The following is a 16,865-nucleotide window of genomic DNA, read 5'->3' on the forward strand; positions in this document are numbered from 1 at the left end:
CTTCACTAACTTCAAGGCTTGAGGGGAGACATCTACACGTTTGGACACCCTTAATGCTATAGTAACTTGAGAAGTGTACTTTGTGAATTGCAGTTGTCTTACTCGTTTGTGGCTGCGAAAGAACTGCCTCAATGCAAAGTTGTGAAGCATCTTTCTGCACCACAAATTATTTCCTTAAGACAAGTGTCATGTGACTAACTTGGTGCACAGTGCTTCCTACAGGCTTTTGACTGGCCTCTGTCTGGATCACATTTATCGCTTGTTTCTTAAACGTGAGTTATGTCAGGGAGGCAACAATGCTCCCATAACCCTTCATAAACTGATGACATTAGTCCTTGAAGTCTACAAAGGCCTTCACCTGGGTTTGGGTCTAGGGTAGCTCCTAGGCCATGATGGTTTGAATTTTGGGCTGGAGAGACTGTATGCCTCTGCACCACCAACTTGGTGGGCCAGGGACACCAACCAGCACTGCCCTATCTGGCATTTACTTACCTTAATATCTAGGACGAGCTGATGCAGTACCTAAAGTACTTTTTGAAGGTGGACCAGGTGATCTTCTCAGCTGGAGGTAACTACTGGAATGTCATCCAAGTAGCTGGCACTGAACTCCTCCAACACAACCACTACCTGATTGACCAACTTCGAGAAGGTGATCAGGGAATTCTTTAATCCAGATGGCGTCACCCGGAATAGTAAATGTACCTCTGGAGTAGGAAATGCTGATCTCTCCCTTGCATCCTCAAACAGGGCAATCTGCCAGTACTCGGATGACAATTCAAAAGTACTGAGAAACCTGGCAGCTGCTAACCTGTTGATCAGCTTATGAGCTTGGGATATGGGGCGTGCATCTCAATTGGTGACTGAGTTGAGTCCCCTGTAGCCCACACAGACCCACAGTTCCGGGGTGCCACCCAAAGTGACAGCTTTTGGGTCCAAGATTAATGGGCTGGACCAGGTACTACTGAAGGCTTCAATCTCCCCAAGGCAGGGACAGCTTACGGAATTAGGGGGCCCTGGTACAAATGTATTTTGGGGGCCCCTGTTGAACAGTTTGAATTTATAATCTAGTTTCAGTTTCTTTGGCTAGGTCCCCAACAGTACACAGAAAACACTCATCCAAATTCTAAATGTGTTTACGTGTCATTTTCAGGTATAGTGATGTGTGTTTTAAAATTGTAGCACAGCAGAAGCTCACTAATAGTACTGCAAATAATCTCTGTGACACCCTCCCATTTCTTAAATGTGAGGAGGCCCTGTTTTGATCTAAAAAAAACTTTTATGGACGTTGCATGAAAAACAAACACAACATTTCTCTGCAAAATGTCTGTACTGGACTCTCACACATCACTCACTTTTAAAATAAACTAAATGAAAACAGTATTTAAAACAATCTGTTTAAGAAATATTCAAGGTCTTTAGGGCAAGACTCTGCAGAACAGAGCTAGATCTATCAGGGCCCCCTGAAAGGCTGGGGCCCTGGGCCAGAGCCCACTTTGCCCACGTCTTAAAACGTCTCTGCCCCCACAGCTCATTTTTGTTGTAAGCCCTTACCTTATCTTACTGCCTGTAGATTTTATCCTTAACAGGCATACTGTCCCAATGTGTCTATATCATGGGAACACTAGTTTGGTGAGTCCTAGGATCAGTGAGAACAAGGAGGCAAAATGTTTGTGCAACTAGCAGCTTTCCCTCTATTGTCCTTCTGTCAGTGTGAAGGAGGACTACTATGTCCACTGAATCATCTTGCTCATTGCCTGGTAAGAGATCGGGGAGGGTCTTGCTTTCCTTCACTTTTTCACCATCTGTCCCCATTAGCATAGTTATTTTGGACCTCTCAATGTGTGGTTTGAATCTATTTACATGCAGGACCTCCATAGGGCTCCTGGGACCCTGCAGGTCCATCAGGTAAGTGGTCTCACTGTCTTTCTCTTTGACCTCCTAGGGGCCAGTCCACTGGTCCAGCAGGGCTTAGAGATGCAAAGGCTTCATTCCCCACACTTTTTGGCCAGGTTGCTCTTTGACCAGAGTGGCCTTCTGACTGTACCATTGTTTAATCATTCTGTGGCTCGTCTCTAAATTCATGTTGGCCTCTCTCATGTGTTGCCTTATCTTGAAACTAAAGACTAACATGTCATTTACAATAGCTTGTGGAGGATTCCCGGGCAGTTCTCCCACCCCACCTTACAAGACTGAGAGGTCCCCTGACAAAGTATCGAAATAGAATCTTAAAGGGGCTGTATCCCACTCTTGTCTGTGGCACCTCACTGTAGGGATGCAAAAGGCATGGCCTCATGCCTTAAGGACTTAGAGAGCGAGAGCCCCATTATCATGCCTTTCACTGTCTTTTTGAATGTCTCAACAAGCCAATTGGTCTGGGGATGGTAAGGTGTGGATAACTTGTAGGTAACCTGTTAGACCTGTCATTCATGGAGTGGTATTCCCCTAGACTTTTTGCCTTCATGCCTCAATTTATGCTGAGCTAGTTTTTGTTGGCTTCAGGGCTCTGTGCACATTCCACCTTCTAACCAGTGGCAAAGTGCTTGTGCTCTCTCTCTCCCTTAAATATGATAACATTGGTGAACACCCAATTGGCACATTTAATTTCCTTGTAAATCTCTAGTATTTAGTACTACAAGTACCCAACGCCTGTAAATTAAAAACTACAAGTGGGCCGCAGTACATATTGTGCTACCCACTAAAGTAGCACTGTAAACAAATGTCTCAGGCCTGGCACTGAGCCTGTAGAGCAATTTTAAATTGACATTTTGACCTGGTAAAATAAACCATTTGCCAGGCCTAAACATGCCTTTTTAACACTGATACGCCATCCCTAAGGTAGGTCCCACAGGCTCATAGGGCAGGGTGCATGGTATTTAAAAATAGCGATATGGGAGGAGGAGCTTCGCGCGCAACCAAGATGGCCGCGTGAGCACAGGGCTCCCGAGACCCTCGCGACCTCCCGCATCTATCCTGACAATCATCCTGACTATGTGATGGGTTATTGAAGATGAGCCATAGCTGAGGCGGTAACCGTTGTCCGAATTCGATTTGAACTTCAGGAACTGGAATAACAACGACTTGAACATTGCGGCCTGCCCCACGGTGTTGCCCGGAGCTCGAATTGGCATGGTGCCCAGGTAGAAGTTGAACAACAGAGGCCTGAGGGGATATGGGCTGTCGCACTGATTTGGACTTTCACTTTCTCTTTTGAGGTTCCAGTCTGCTCCCGTCTGGGAGCGTGCCTATGCGAGCAGGAAGCTCTTGGGCTGCATGGCGCTCATGGGTGATGTCCTGAGTGTGTCTACTGGGTCCTGACAGGCTATGCCCTTTGGTTACCGCTGATAATTGGTTGCGGCTCCCAGTGCGGCCATCTTCTCTCGTCGCCCACTGCTTCTGGGGATCCCCTTGCCCGTGATGGCGGCCAGATCTGAGGGAGACAGGCAAAAGTCCAAGATCACTCGGCGAGGTGGCTATACCCAAGCAAACAACATGGATCGATATGCCCAATCTAAGGGATCACCCGGTGGACAGAGTAAATCGCTGGAGGGTACTAGGGAAGACCCGACCTCGTCAGTGGAATTGACTTTGCAGGACGTCATGGGCGCCCTTGACGGGATGAAGGCCTCCATCGGCCAACAATTTGAGACTCTTGCCCACAAACTGGACACTGTTTCGATCGACGTCAATTTGATCTGCACGGATTTATCAAAGACTAACGAGAGGGTCAAATCTTTGGATCTAAAGACTTCTAGCCTGATGGGTGATGTGTCCGACTTGCAGACGGAGGTCCGTAACCTGCGGACCTCCAATGATCTTTTTGCCTGCCGGTTGGAGGATTTTGAAGGTAGGGCCCGGCGTAACAATGTACGCATTATTGGGGTCCCGGAGAAGTCGGAGGATCCGGCGGCTGATCTTTTTGTTGAAGATCTTATAACCAAGCACCTTGCACCAAACGGACTGAGCAAGTTCTTCGCAGTTGAACGCGTCCACAGAGTACTGGGTGGTAAACCGAAGTTGGGTGCCCCGCCGCGGCCCATCATCGCCAGAATCTTTCATTTCAGAGATAGAGACGCTATCCTGCAGGCCTCGCGGGTGGGTGGACCCATGAAATACGAAAACACTACTGTAAGTTTCTACCCGGACTTTACACAGACAGTCCAAAAGCAAAGGCTAGGATTTCTGGGTGTCAAACGGCGACTGAGGGAGATGGGACTGAAATACGTAATGCTTTTTCCAGCCAAGTTGCGCGTTGAATTCGAGGAACGGACACATTTCTTTGATCGTCTAGAGGTGGTGGGAGACTGGCTTGACACTTTGCCTCATCAACGTGGCCGGGAGGAACATTCTGGAGGAGCGGAGGGCGGCCCGATGGAGCAGGAATAGGAGTATGATTTCCGGACTCTGAACTTTGCTGATAGCCCTGACTGTGGTTCGATGATTTTATTGTGTGATTTGGTGTGTCATACCCGGGGGTCGCGGGGCGCTCGATGGGACTCTTTCCTCCTCTGGGGTTTCTTTTTGTAGATTAGTTTGATGCCAGGGCGACAGGCACACTGCAAGTTGGGGTGGCTAATTAGTCAGCAGGGGTGCAGGGTGGGGGAGTTTGTAACGGGTTTCTGGTTTGGGGGTGGGAGGGTGTTTCTTTGGGTATGTTTGGTTTTTGTACAAGGCAACATATTGTTCTGTCATTGAATTGGATGCTGAGCTCCGAGGGGTGTTGGATCTGCTTTTACTTTCGGGATGGGGGTAGGGGATTGAGACTAATGAGTTGGAATGTAAATGGGTTGGGGGACAGGATAAAACGAGGGGTTGTGTTACAACTGTTGAAACGGCTTTCCCCTGATGTTGTAATGTTGCCGGAAACACATTTGATCGGTAACACTTGTCGTGCTATGAACCGGAAAGGGTATAAGCTAGTTGCCCATGCGGGGTTCTCCTCTGGATCCAGAGGGGTGGGTATCCTAGTCAGGAGTTCTCTCCCCTTGGAAATAGATGCAACGGTCCTGGATGATATGGGGCGCTATGTAGCTATCACTGGATGGTGGGAGGGTAGAACTGTGTCCTTGCTCTCGGTCTACGTTCCCCCAGGATTGCAGTCGACAACTTTTGCGGATTTGGGCGAGTAGTATTGGGACTTCCTGGGGGGGCTCTGATCATGGGAGGAGATTTTAATTCGGTTGTCTCTGGTAGGGAAAATCGACACCCGCCCAGGGACCTCAAAGGGTCACAGAATTGGCTTAGCGGCTTTTTAGATACACTGGGATTGGTGGACTGTTGGAGATTACTGCATCCGGGTCAGAATCTATACACGTTCCACTCGGGTGCACACGGTAGCCTTTCCAGGATTGACTACATTTTGATGCCAGCTGTGCAGGCCCCCTCAGTTACTGAGGTTCGCCATCTGGCTCGGGGAATATCCGATCACTCTCTGCTATAGCTTCGGTTGGAGTCGCGTCTAGGCGCAGAGGGGCGAGTAGCCCCGATAACCCATGGTATCTCCTTAACCCTAAGACCCGCACTGAGTTGGTCAAATCTCTTGTCTTCGGCGGTGTCGCTCTGGGAAGCATTTAAGACGGTCATACGCGGTCAGGCGTTGTCATTAATTGCTGGCACTAAGAAGAGTAAGAATGAGGATGTGGTTAACCTCGAAGCAGAAATTGCCGTCCTAAAGCGTGACTTGGAACAGGGTGTCACCCGTGAAAAGATGCATGTTTTGCGTCTTAAACAACGTGAATACAAGGCTCTGGTGACGGATGCTGCGAAAGTCATAAGCAGGGAGCAGCAGGGCCGATTGTATGATGTCGGGGATAAAGCGGGTAAACTGATAGCATGGTTGGATAAGAAAGAGAGGGCGAGTCGTGTGGTTCCTGTGATTGAGAAAGTGAATGGAATGCGTGTGACTGAACCAGAGGAGATAGTCCAGAGTTTTGCGGAGCATTTTCAGGAAGTATACTCCCCCGTATCTGATAGACCGGAGGAAGATTCACATCTATTATTGCGCGACATTGCATTGCCTAGTTTGTCTGATTCCGATAGAGAGTTGATGGATACAGTAATAACCGCTGATGAGGTAGCTCTCGCTATCCATTCCATTCGTTCGGGGAAGGCGATGGGTCCAAATGGTCTCCCTATTGAACTTTATAAATTGTGCCCCGACAAAATGGCGCCGTATCTTCGTGACATGTTCCTGGAATCGCGAGACAGGGGCTCCCTTCCCCGTGATCAGCGTCTTGCGACCATTGTGGTGATTCATAAGGAAGGGAAACCAAGAGACCGTTGTGCCTCTTATAGGCCGATATCACTCCTTAACGCGGAACCCAAGATTCTCGCTAAATTATTGGCCAATCGTATAATAAAAGTGATCAGTGACTTGATTCATCCGGATCAATCTGGTTTCATTCCGCATCGGAATACGGCCCTGAATTTGCGACGCTTGCCTGGTGTTCTCGCGAGGACTGCGTCATTGCATGAGCCGGCCATCTTGGATTCCTTGGATGCCATGATGGCTTTTGATACTGTGGAGTGGCCTTATTTGTGGGCCGTACTTGCAAAGTTTGGTTTCGGCCCTGGTCGGGTCTCTAAGCCTTTCATTCTTGGGAGAGGTACATGACAGGGTTGTCCATTGTCGCCGCTCCTGTTTGCCCTCGCTCTTGAGCCCCTTGCTGACTGGATTAGATGGGAACCGTCGATGAGGGGTATTCAGTGGGCCCCAGACTTTAAAGATCGTATCTCGCTTTACGCAGACGATATACTGTTGTACCTGACGTCCCCCCGGAAATCGTTAATTGTCCTGCTTGTTGTCCTTACCTCTTTTGGTAGAAATTCTGGCCTAGTTATTAATTGGACTAAATCCTACTTGTACGTCCTCTCGGGAGATGTCCCCCTATTGCCGCGCGATTGTCCCATCCAGATTGCACAGACGGGTTTTAAGTATCTTGGGGTTTATGTATCGTTGAACCTGGCCACCCGCTACCAGCGGAATTTGCTCCCACCATTAAACCGGTTGAAACTGGATGTGGTGGGCTGGCGCAGGCTGCCGCTTTCGCCACTCGGCCGTGCGGCGCTCTTTAAAATGATGTAGTTGGCACGCTTTCTCTACGCTCTCCAGAACACCTTTGCTGTAATTCCCGCAAGCTATTTCCGAGCGGTGGAGGGTCTACAAAGGAAATTGATCTGGGATGGGCGATGACGGATCGCCCTTGCCAAGCTGACGCTGCCATGGTATGATGGTGGTATCGCTCTCCCTGACATCAAACGATATTACTGGGCGTCTGAATTGGGGGCCATTAATCATGGCATGTATGGTCCCGAATTGAACTCCGCGTTTGCAATGGACAGGGGGTTGTTGCCGGGGGGCAATTACTGTAGAGCGCTCTATTCGAGATTGGCTGGTGGGCTGCTCTCTGGGCCCACAAAGATTGCGGTACGTGTATGGAACTGTGCTAATAGTGCGATGGGTTGGAGTGATCGACTGACTCGAGCGACCCCGCTTTTTGCTTCCGAGAAGCTGGGTAACTTGTGGAAAACGAAAGGATTTGAGAAGTGGGATATCATAGGCATTAGTAAAGTAGGTGACCTCTGGGCGAAGGGCAAGATTAAAACATTTGAGGAGCTGAAGGCTGAGTTCCAACTGACTGACAGGGAATATTTTCGCTGTGCTCAGGTACGCCATGCCTTGCAGGCTGTTTTCCCCGTGGGGGTGGAGATTCCGGAGTCCTCTCCGCTTGAGGACAGAATACTGGATGGTCATGTGCCAGATAGTACTATTTCTTTGATCTACAAAAAACTGATTAACGATAGGACTGATTTGTTGGTACAGCTCCGGGGCGTGTGAATGAATGAATGAATGAATGTTGGATTTGTAAAGCGCATGGTTACCCTGGAGCGTCCCAGCGCTGTACCACTGGGGAACCCGTCCTGGCTTTCCCTGTGAGATGGTCCCTTTACTGGGCATCCCCAAGGTGAAGCCAGGCATCCCCGGCGGTGATGGGTCTAGAGTGGAGATTAAGCAAGCTATTGCCCAGAGTTGCAGCGTGGGACCCCATGGTTAGAGTGGCACCGAGGCGAGATTTATCGGGCCCGCTGACATTGGACCTGCACCCGGCCGCGTCGGGAATTGAACCCTGGTCCCAGGCCGATCTCAGCCTCCGGGTCTGCCGCCTCTAACCGTTGAGCCGAGATGGCCTTGAATTAGATGATGAAGACTGGCAGTCAGCGATTTCTTCTCCTAAGGAGGTTGCAATTTTGGCCCGTCTCCGGTTAGTGCAACTCAAAATCCTGCACAGGATTTATGTGATTGGCCCCCGTTTGGTTAGAATGGGATATTCAGAGAACGGTCGGTGCAAGCTTGGTTGTGGGCTGCTTGGGACGTTTCTGCATATAATTTGGGAGTGTCCTGAGGTAGCTGCTTTTTGGACTGGGATACATAATAAGATGGAGGAGGCTACTGGTGTTACCCTGCTGCCCGAGGCCAGACGTTGTCTCCTGAATGTCTGGGAACCAAATGATTATGATGTACCAAAGACGCAGTGGGCGTCCCTGGGTAATATGGTTGCTAAGAGAGATATAGCACAGTTGTGAGGTTCCCCGAGGCCGCCCACAGTAGAGGCATGGATGGAAAACATGGATTGGTGCATGTTTAGGGAGAAGACGGTCTATGTGGCACGGGGGCGACCCAGGAAATGGAGTAAGATCTGGGGCCATTGGAACACTTACCGTGGAGACATCTGCGCTCCTCCTCTTGTAGATATCCCTGAAGTTCCACTTTCACCCTGACCTGCCATTCCTTGTATAGTACTATGCATAATTGATCCGGAGCTCGTCTCTCCCTGCATCCCTTCCCTAATATTGTCTGTATACTTAACTATATTGCTTTTCCTTCCTCATTCTGACTGATGTCCTGCTGTATTGTGATTATTGCCTTGTTTGTTTCTTAATTTTAATAAAAAGATTTTTTTTTAAAAAGAGCGATATGTGTAGCCATGTTTTACATGTTGCGACAGTGGAATAATCCTAAAGTTGTTTTTCACATTACTAAGGCTATCTCTCCTATAGAGTAATACTGGGTTACCTGATGACTCCTAAAAGGTGATACCTTCAGTTTGGGAACAGATAGAAAAATACTTCTTCCATTCATTTGAATTGTAATGTAAAGTCCTATTTAATGGTAAAGTTGATTTTCAGTTACTATTCTGAAAATGCCACTTTTAGAAAGCTGGTATTTGTCTGATGTAACCAAATGTGCCTTTATGCCAGTGTCTAGGGTTAAATGACTGTGAGTGGTTCTCCTATGGTTTGCTGTGTATTCCTTCCAGACATAAGGATGAATGGGACTTGGGTGTGGGACAAGGTGTTCCTCTCCTGAGCAGGATGGCCTAGGGGGTTGTATTCATCTCTTCCTGAGCTTCGAATGGTAGCCTGAGGGCCATGCCCACTGCCTTCTTGACTTCTAAGGCTGCCTGCTCTGCATTGGCAAATGCTGCTCTCAAAAGGCCTGTCTGCCCTTTGTCACCCTAGACAGCTTGGCTCCAGACACATGAAAGGGGGACGGTTAGACAAAGGGGGCATCCCCCATCCACAGGCTGGCACTGAGGATAAAAATGGCACCTTCGGAACATCTCATCAGAACACTTCTGGACCTGTGGAAGATTTAGAAGAAGGACTACCTACTGTCCTAAAAAGGAAGACTGGGCTTGTTTGCCTCAAAATCAGGATCCCCAGAAGGGACTTCAAGGGTTAGTTCGCTAGACTATTTAAGCTACAGGGTCACAAAAAGATTCCAGCGGCCTTCCATGCGACTCCCCAGCGGACCAGCACCACCTAGACCTGCCTGAGCCTTGCTGCTGACATTTGCTGGAGTGAGTCCTGATCCCCTAGAGGTGTCCCCAGGTCTCGGACCCTTGACTGGCATCAGAGTGTAATGCTCCTGCTTCAAAATTTATTTGAGGTTAAAAGCCAGGTATTTTTGCCTCTCCGTCACTGTGAGCGGACTGCTTGTGTCAGCACCGATTGCTGCATCTCCCACTAATGTGTAGATCTGACACCAGCCTACTCGTCACGCCAAACTGCGACATCCCACATCGCTCGCAAACGTGAAGCTCCAGTTCCGACCTACTCCTCCTGGACTCTAGCAACATGAAGCTCCAGCTGAGGATCCTTACATGGACTTGGACTCAAAGAAGGTATGGTCTTCAACCAGACGAACCTGGCTTTTGTATCCAACCCATGCTCCAACATGGTTGACTTGAACTTGTGACGTTGTCCAGGCCCAGTGTGACCAGATATCCATGATTGGCGTTTTGTACCTTTTGACACTATTTTTGCCTCAAACTTTAAAAATGCATAACTCTGGCTCTGCTTATTAGATTTTTGTTGCTTTGGTGTCAATTTAGATATTCAAATTAACTCTATTGTTTTAAGTTGGTTTGGGATTTTTCTTGTGTTGTGTTTTCATCTTATGATTGTTTGAGTGCTGCATAAATAAATTACATATTGCCTCTAAGTTAAGCTTGAATGCTTTTTTGCCACCAAGCTACCAGAGGTTAAGCACAGCTTTATTTAGTGACTTGTGATTCACCCTGACAAGGATTGTGTCTATTATTTGAGTGGGGCTCTCATCCATCTCAACTAATACACCAATTTCATACATAACCCCTCACTCATCCCATATGGACTTTATGCTGACATGAAGCTTGCCCTCTGGTCAGACACTATCACCTGGAGAATACCCACTAAGGTAAATCTTTACATCATTGCCTTAGCCACCACAGTTGCAGTTACCTTCTTCAGGGGTATGGCATCATGGTACTGGATGGCCTGGTTCATCAACACCAGGATAAACCTGTTCTGTAAGGTTAACTTAGGGTGAAGGAGGCCGACAGTGTCTACCCCTACCCTTTCAAGGGGCGGTCCCTACAATGGGGAGATTCTGAAGACAGTCTTGTGCTTCGGCTCCTGACATTCTACTGGCCTTAGAAGTCACATAATGCCAGCAGAATGCCTTTACCTTGATCCTCACTTAGGGCCAATAAAAATGAGTGACCAGGTGGTCAAAAGTTCTGGCCTGGCCCAGATGTGTGACCAAGGGAAAGTCATGAGCCAGCTTTAATAGGAGGTTCAATAGTACTGGGGAACCACCAACACTCAGGCCCTTGTACCTTAGGCATGCTATACAGGATGCCATTCTCCAATACATGTGGTGATTACCAGAGGTGTCTCCATCTTCCTGGGCTTCAGCCTGCTATAGAAGGCCCTTGAGAGTAGGGCACTCTCTTTATGCCTTGTAGAATTTTGGATGGGATGGACCTTCTGCAGCTTGCAACCAGGTCAGCTCAGTCAAGCCTCCTAGGCCAGTTATTTCCTTTCCTGTAGTTACCAGGCCCCCCATCAGGGTCGGAGTCCTCCCGGACCATGAGAATTCTAGGGGCTGGATTCCTATGGCCCCTGCCCCCTCTCTTTCTGGTGGGTACCTGGGCTACTGTTTCAGGCTCCAGGTCCTTTTGACTGTCCTGACGAGCTGCCACAGACTTTGGTCATTAGCACCCATTCATGCAATCCCAGCATTCAGCATGGGCACAAAGCTGTACCTCCTTCCAGATAGTATGCATAAGGGCGTTCCCAAGTAGAAAGTCCACAGGCATGACTAGTCTCACAGCTACTTTAAAAGAACCCAAGACTCCACCCCACTCCAGAGAAACCATTGTCACAGAAGGATGGCTGACCTGGTTGTCAGTAGTCACGACTTCTTGGAGCACATTTTGAGTGATCTACTCTGCAGATACTAGCTGACATCTGGCAGTAATCATGCTGGATTCTGTGTCTTGCAGAGCCTCCACCCTCCTCCCATTGACGGAAGCGCTCTGCCAGCACTTCTTAGTATTGTCAGACATGTGGGCATTGGCTCCATCTCTTTGTCACCCATGGACACGAGGGTAACCTCTGTCCACTTCCAATGCTCAATTGGGTGATCCAGTGATCAGGGATCAATAATTCCTACACAAACAAAGGCCCATTTACTTTACCCAACTAATTCCTTCACGCTGGGTTCAGTGTGATGCAAGTTAATACCCAACTTTACCAAATACACAATTGAACCTGCATTCTCCTTATAAAATGTATATGTTTGTGGCGATAATCCTTTGAGAGTTGAATATTTGATAGCAGTAATATGCACTCATCAATACTACTAAATAATAACAGACTCAGTGTGTAATTTATAATGTTTATAGAAAAATAATGTGAAATAAATGCTCATCAAGTACTGTCATACAATGCAAATCATAAATTATCACAGAGAAAACGTATTAGCAATGTACAGAATCAAACTCATGTCAAATAAATAATGCATTGAGGAGTGGCTAGGCGAAGATAGAAAAGTTTCAAGGACAAAATACATTTGCAAATGATTATGCAAATTCAGAATATCATCTATACTAACCCAAGGAAGAATCAGGGAAATCTACCCTCTGGCCAAAGTGCAGTAAAGTCCCTCAAGAAGAGTTGAGTGGCAAAGATTAAGACAGGAATCAGGAAACAGGTAGGCCTCTATCTGGAAATAGCAAACCGACCACAGCGACGATCTCCCGCTAACTCTAAGCGTCACCTCTTCTTAACCCCACCCACCTGGCACCTCAATTATACCCTAAAACCCAAATGTCCAACCCACATTTGTTTCAATATGAGAATAAACTCCGTCTCTCATTGGCTAAGGATGGGGGTGTACTGTCACACCACTCTAAGCATGACCATCTTATTCAATGTTCTTTTGTCTTAAACTTTCGGCATTACAACAGATTTTTCCCAGGAAATAACTTCGAATCACAATCATAGTACATATTTCCTGCAGCACATTTCATGTTGCAAGTCTCTATGCTTCCGCTGTTTGCCTCTGCCATCTTGAGAAGGAAGTTGCTCGCTTACACTGATTATCTTTTTTACTCCGTAGCTTGGCAGTCATACAAGGACACGCACAACCTTTGCGCTCTCTCTTCTCTCTGGAAACGCTCTTTTGGTCATTTTATTACTTCACCAATTATTAACTCTAGACTGATATGCAGAAGAGTAGGCCCATGCTTGCTTTTCTACAGAAAACAAACACAAACATTATTATTTTCATGAAATGTCATTGCACACCATCCCAGCATTGCACTAACCTATGCAAAACCCATAATAATATTTCCTTGCAAACTTTATTGAGAGGTACTCCTCTGCACAAAAACAGCATTAGTCTTTTATTTTTCTTAACCGCTTCAGCGCGGCGCGAATTTTCGCGCTGTGCTGAAGATTCTAAAACGGGCGTGGTCGTGATGGAACGGTTCCGTCACCAGCACAGCTCAACCGACGCTCGTGACGGAACCGTTCCGTCACAAGCGTCGAAGGGGTTAAAGCCAAGAGCATTTGCGGCCTAGTTCCATGTATTAGTACACGCATGCGCAAAAGCATTTCCCTTATTTTAGCTTTCTTTTAAAAAACTTTTCACAGCACACTGTTAATGAATGTTTTTGAGGGTTTAATCCGAGCAGGTTTTTATTTTCGCAAAACCCTGCTCCATCAGGGGCAACTTCCTCCACTAGCACTACATTAGTAATTCCCACGGTCTGCCTACCTGTGGGGGCTTCTTAGGACATATCAGTTTATTTTATTTTTCCGAGTCTGTAGACAGTAATAACTTTGAGCCTGGTGATATGTCACCATGTGCTCATTCCCACGAGTCCCCGTTCTTTTGCTCAGAATTGGAATGGGACACACCCTTTCCCTTAAAACTCTTTGAAGGCCCTGTAGAGAACTCCTTTGCATTATCCTTGCCTCCCCCTTCCGTGTGCGTGTGGGGACCTGAAACACCTTTATTGTAGTCTCCCCAGTTACCTTTTTGGACACTGATGTTGAGCCAAAGATCTGCTTCTTCCCAAGCTGGATACAGTGTACCTCTAAGCTATCAGGTGCACAAGGGGATGCACAGGACATAAGACGGCAATTAAAAAAAATATTCATATATATATATATATATATATGCAATTTTTTGTTTTTCTTAATTTAAATATTATATTTAAATTTTATTCGTTTTTGGCGTGTACCAGTCCAACCCCCCGCTTTGTAATGTACTCCTAACATTCCTTTACCACCACCCAGTCCTAAACTCTAAAATGACCCTTACCACCACAAACCCTAAAATTACCCTTTCCATTACCCACCTCTAACATGATCCTAACAAACAAATTACTTACCTTCGGTAACTCCTTATCTGGTAGAGGCTATATCTAGCTGCAGATTCTTTACCTTTGAATTTCCCAGGTGTCTGACTGGATCTGGAAGATTTTTCATGAGCAGCAACCCTGCACGCTGGTATGGGCATCAATTGTCTCTGCAAGCATCGTCGGCAGTGTCCACCTCTTAAGTGGTATCCTCAGCACTTATGCAGGTGCCACCTCAGCACACTGACGTCAATTACTTTTCACGACTTTCCCCACCAGAAGGGTGGAGTCATGAAGAACAGTGGTGTGGATAAACTAGGGCCCTCAAAGGGATCAGCCCTCATCATAGAAATCTGTCCGCAGAGCAGGGAGGCTGGGTGGGCCGGTAAGGAATCTGCAGCTAGATATAGTCTCTACCAGATAAGGCGTTACCAAAGGTAAGTAACTTGTTCATCTGATAGAGACTTCTAGCCGCAGATTTCTTACTTTTGAAAAGATACCCAAGCGATACCATCCCCAGAGGTAGGTCTGCGGATCAATTTTCCCACAAGGAAGTCCTGCAGGACTGAACAGGCGAAGTGCCAATCCCTACAGATCTGACTGTCCAGGCACTAATGTTTGGTAAACGCAGACATGCCCACGTTACTGGCTGGCAGATTTCCAGGACTGGAACTCCAAGTGCTAACACAGTGGTTGCAGCTTTAGCTCTGGTGGAATGAGCTTGCAAGCCTTCAGGAGGTTGCTTCTTGGCAGATGCATAGGAGGATTTTGATGCAGAGCATGACCCAGGAAGAGATGGTTCACTTCTGCACCACTTGCCCCTCGTTCGCACCAACATACCCCACAAAGATTTAGTCACTCACTGGAACTCACATGGGCAGTCAAGGCAGACCGCCAACACTCTTTTTGGGACCAGACGGTAGAGGCGCACCTCTTCTTTAGAGGGTTGAGGAGGAGTGAAAATACTAGGCAGTGAGATAGACTGGCCTACGTGAAATGGAGTGACCACTTTAGGTAAATTAAACAGACAAAAAACCGAGCTGACGATGATGAGAAATAATCCTAACCCACATACAACATTAAGCTAGCCAGAATGCTTAGGACCTTCTCTTCTCTTCTCCCTCCCTCCCCTATAAAAAGTATGGGTATGTGGTTGGAGAGTTCTCTAACAATGGAAGCCAAGGCCAATAGACTGACCATATCCTTCTTTGCTATGATAAGAACCTTACGGAAAGTCTTAGACTTACTTCCGTCACAATCCAGGAGAATTGTGGTCCAGGCACTCATTCTTTCACACCAGGAGTACAGTAACTCTTTGTAGGTGATCCTCAAAGTCAGTCATCAAGAGACTTTAGGTGGCCCAAAATGCCGCAGCAAGAACTATCTATAAGAAACTCAAACATTCCTCTGTGAAAAGTGCCATGGACTCCCTACACTGGCTTCCAGTAGAGGAAAGGATAACATTTATGGTGGTCTGCTTGGTCCACAGGAGTGCCAATCATAGGGGACTTTCCCTGATAAGTGCAGCTATGTCCCCAATTGGTGTTTACAATCTTCTAATGTTGGTCTCCTGGGAGTGCTGAACGTTGACAGAGCCAGATGGCATGGCAGATCATTCTCCTGTCTGTCCCCCAAATTATAGAATTCTTTGCCAAGGAAATTAAGAATAGTACCTAATGAGACTAAGTTTAGAAAAATTATCAAAGCATGGCTTTATCCTCATTAGTTTCTTTTTCTTTTTTTTTTTATAAACTTTTATTGATAAATAAAATACAACAATAACAATCAAGGCATTAGATACAGTGCATGCGATCATGTGTCCACATAGAGTGTTACTCCAAATATTCAAGAAAAATCATACACTTATAATCCGTCGAGAGGGGGGCAGTGGGGAAACAGTGCAGCACTCATAATATTAAACAGTACATGGAACGTCATTTAGGGGGATAAGGGAACATCAGGTAATAAGTCTTGCGGGGGAGTACAGATATTCCCACGATAGGCATTCCACTGGGACCAGACTCTGTTCCATTTCCTAGGTCTACCCTTAGCCAAATACACCGTTTTCTCCCTAAACATGCACCAATCCATGCCCTCCTTCCACGCCAAGACCGTGGGCGACCTCTGGGAACCCCACAACTGTGCAATGTCTCTCTTAGCTATCATGTTACCAAGGGTCGCCCAACGGATCTGAGCAGCAGTGTAATCATTCGGCTCCCACACGTTCAGCAGGCCGCGTCTAGCCTCGGGCAACAACGACACTCCGGTAACTCTTCCCATCAACGCATGCACTCGGACCCAAAACACCGCAACCGCCGAACACTCCCACAGAATGTGAAGGAAGGTTCCAGGCATGCCGCAACCACGTTTACACAACCCATCCAGAGAATAGCCCATTCGCACCAGATTCGGACCAGTAACATATATACGGTGAAGGATCTTAAGTTGGACAAAGCGAAGACGGGCAGGAATGGCAACCTCCTTGGGCGACGACAACGGGGATTGCCAGTCTTCGTCATCTAATTCCAACCCATCCTCAGTCCATACCGCTCTGAGACGTACAAGTAGATCAGTCCGATTATTGATCAATTTTTTATAAATCAATGAAATCGTGCTGTCAGGGACATAACCGTCCAGTATACGGTCCTCAAGAGGAGAGGACTCGGGGACGTCAGT

This window comes from Lissotriton helveticus, chromosome 3_1 (assembly GCF_964261635.1).
Source record: "Lissotriton helveticus chromosome 3_1, aLisHel1.1, whole genome shotgun sequence".
NCBI classification, from domain to species: Eukaryota; Metazoa; Chordata; class Amphibia; order Caudata; family Salamandridae; genus Lissotriton; species Lissotriton helveticus.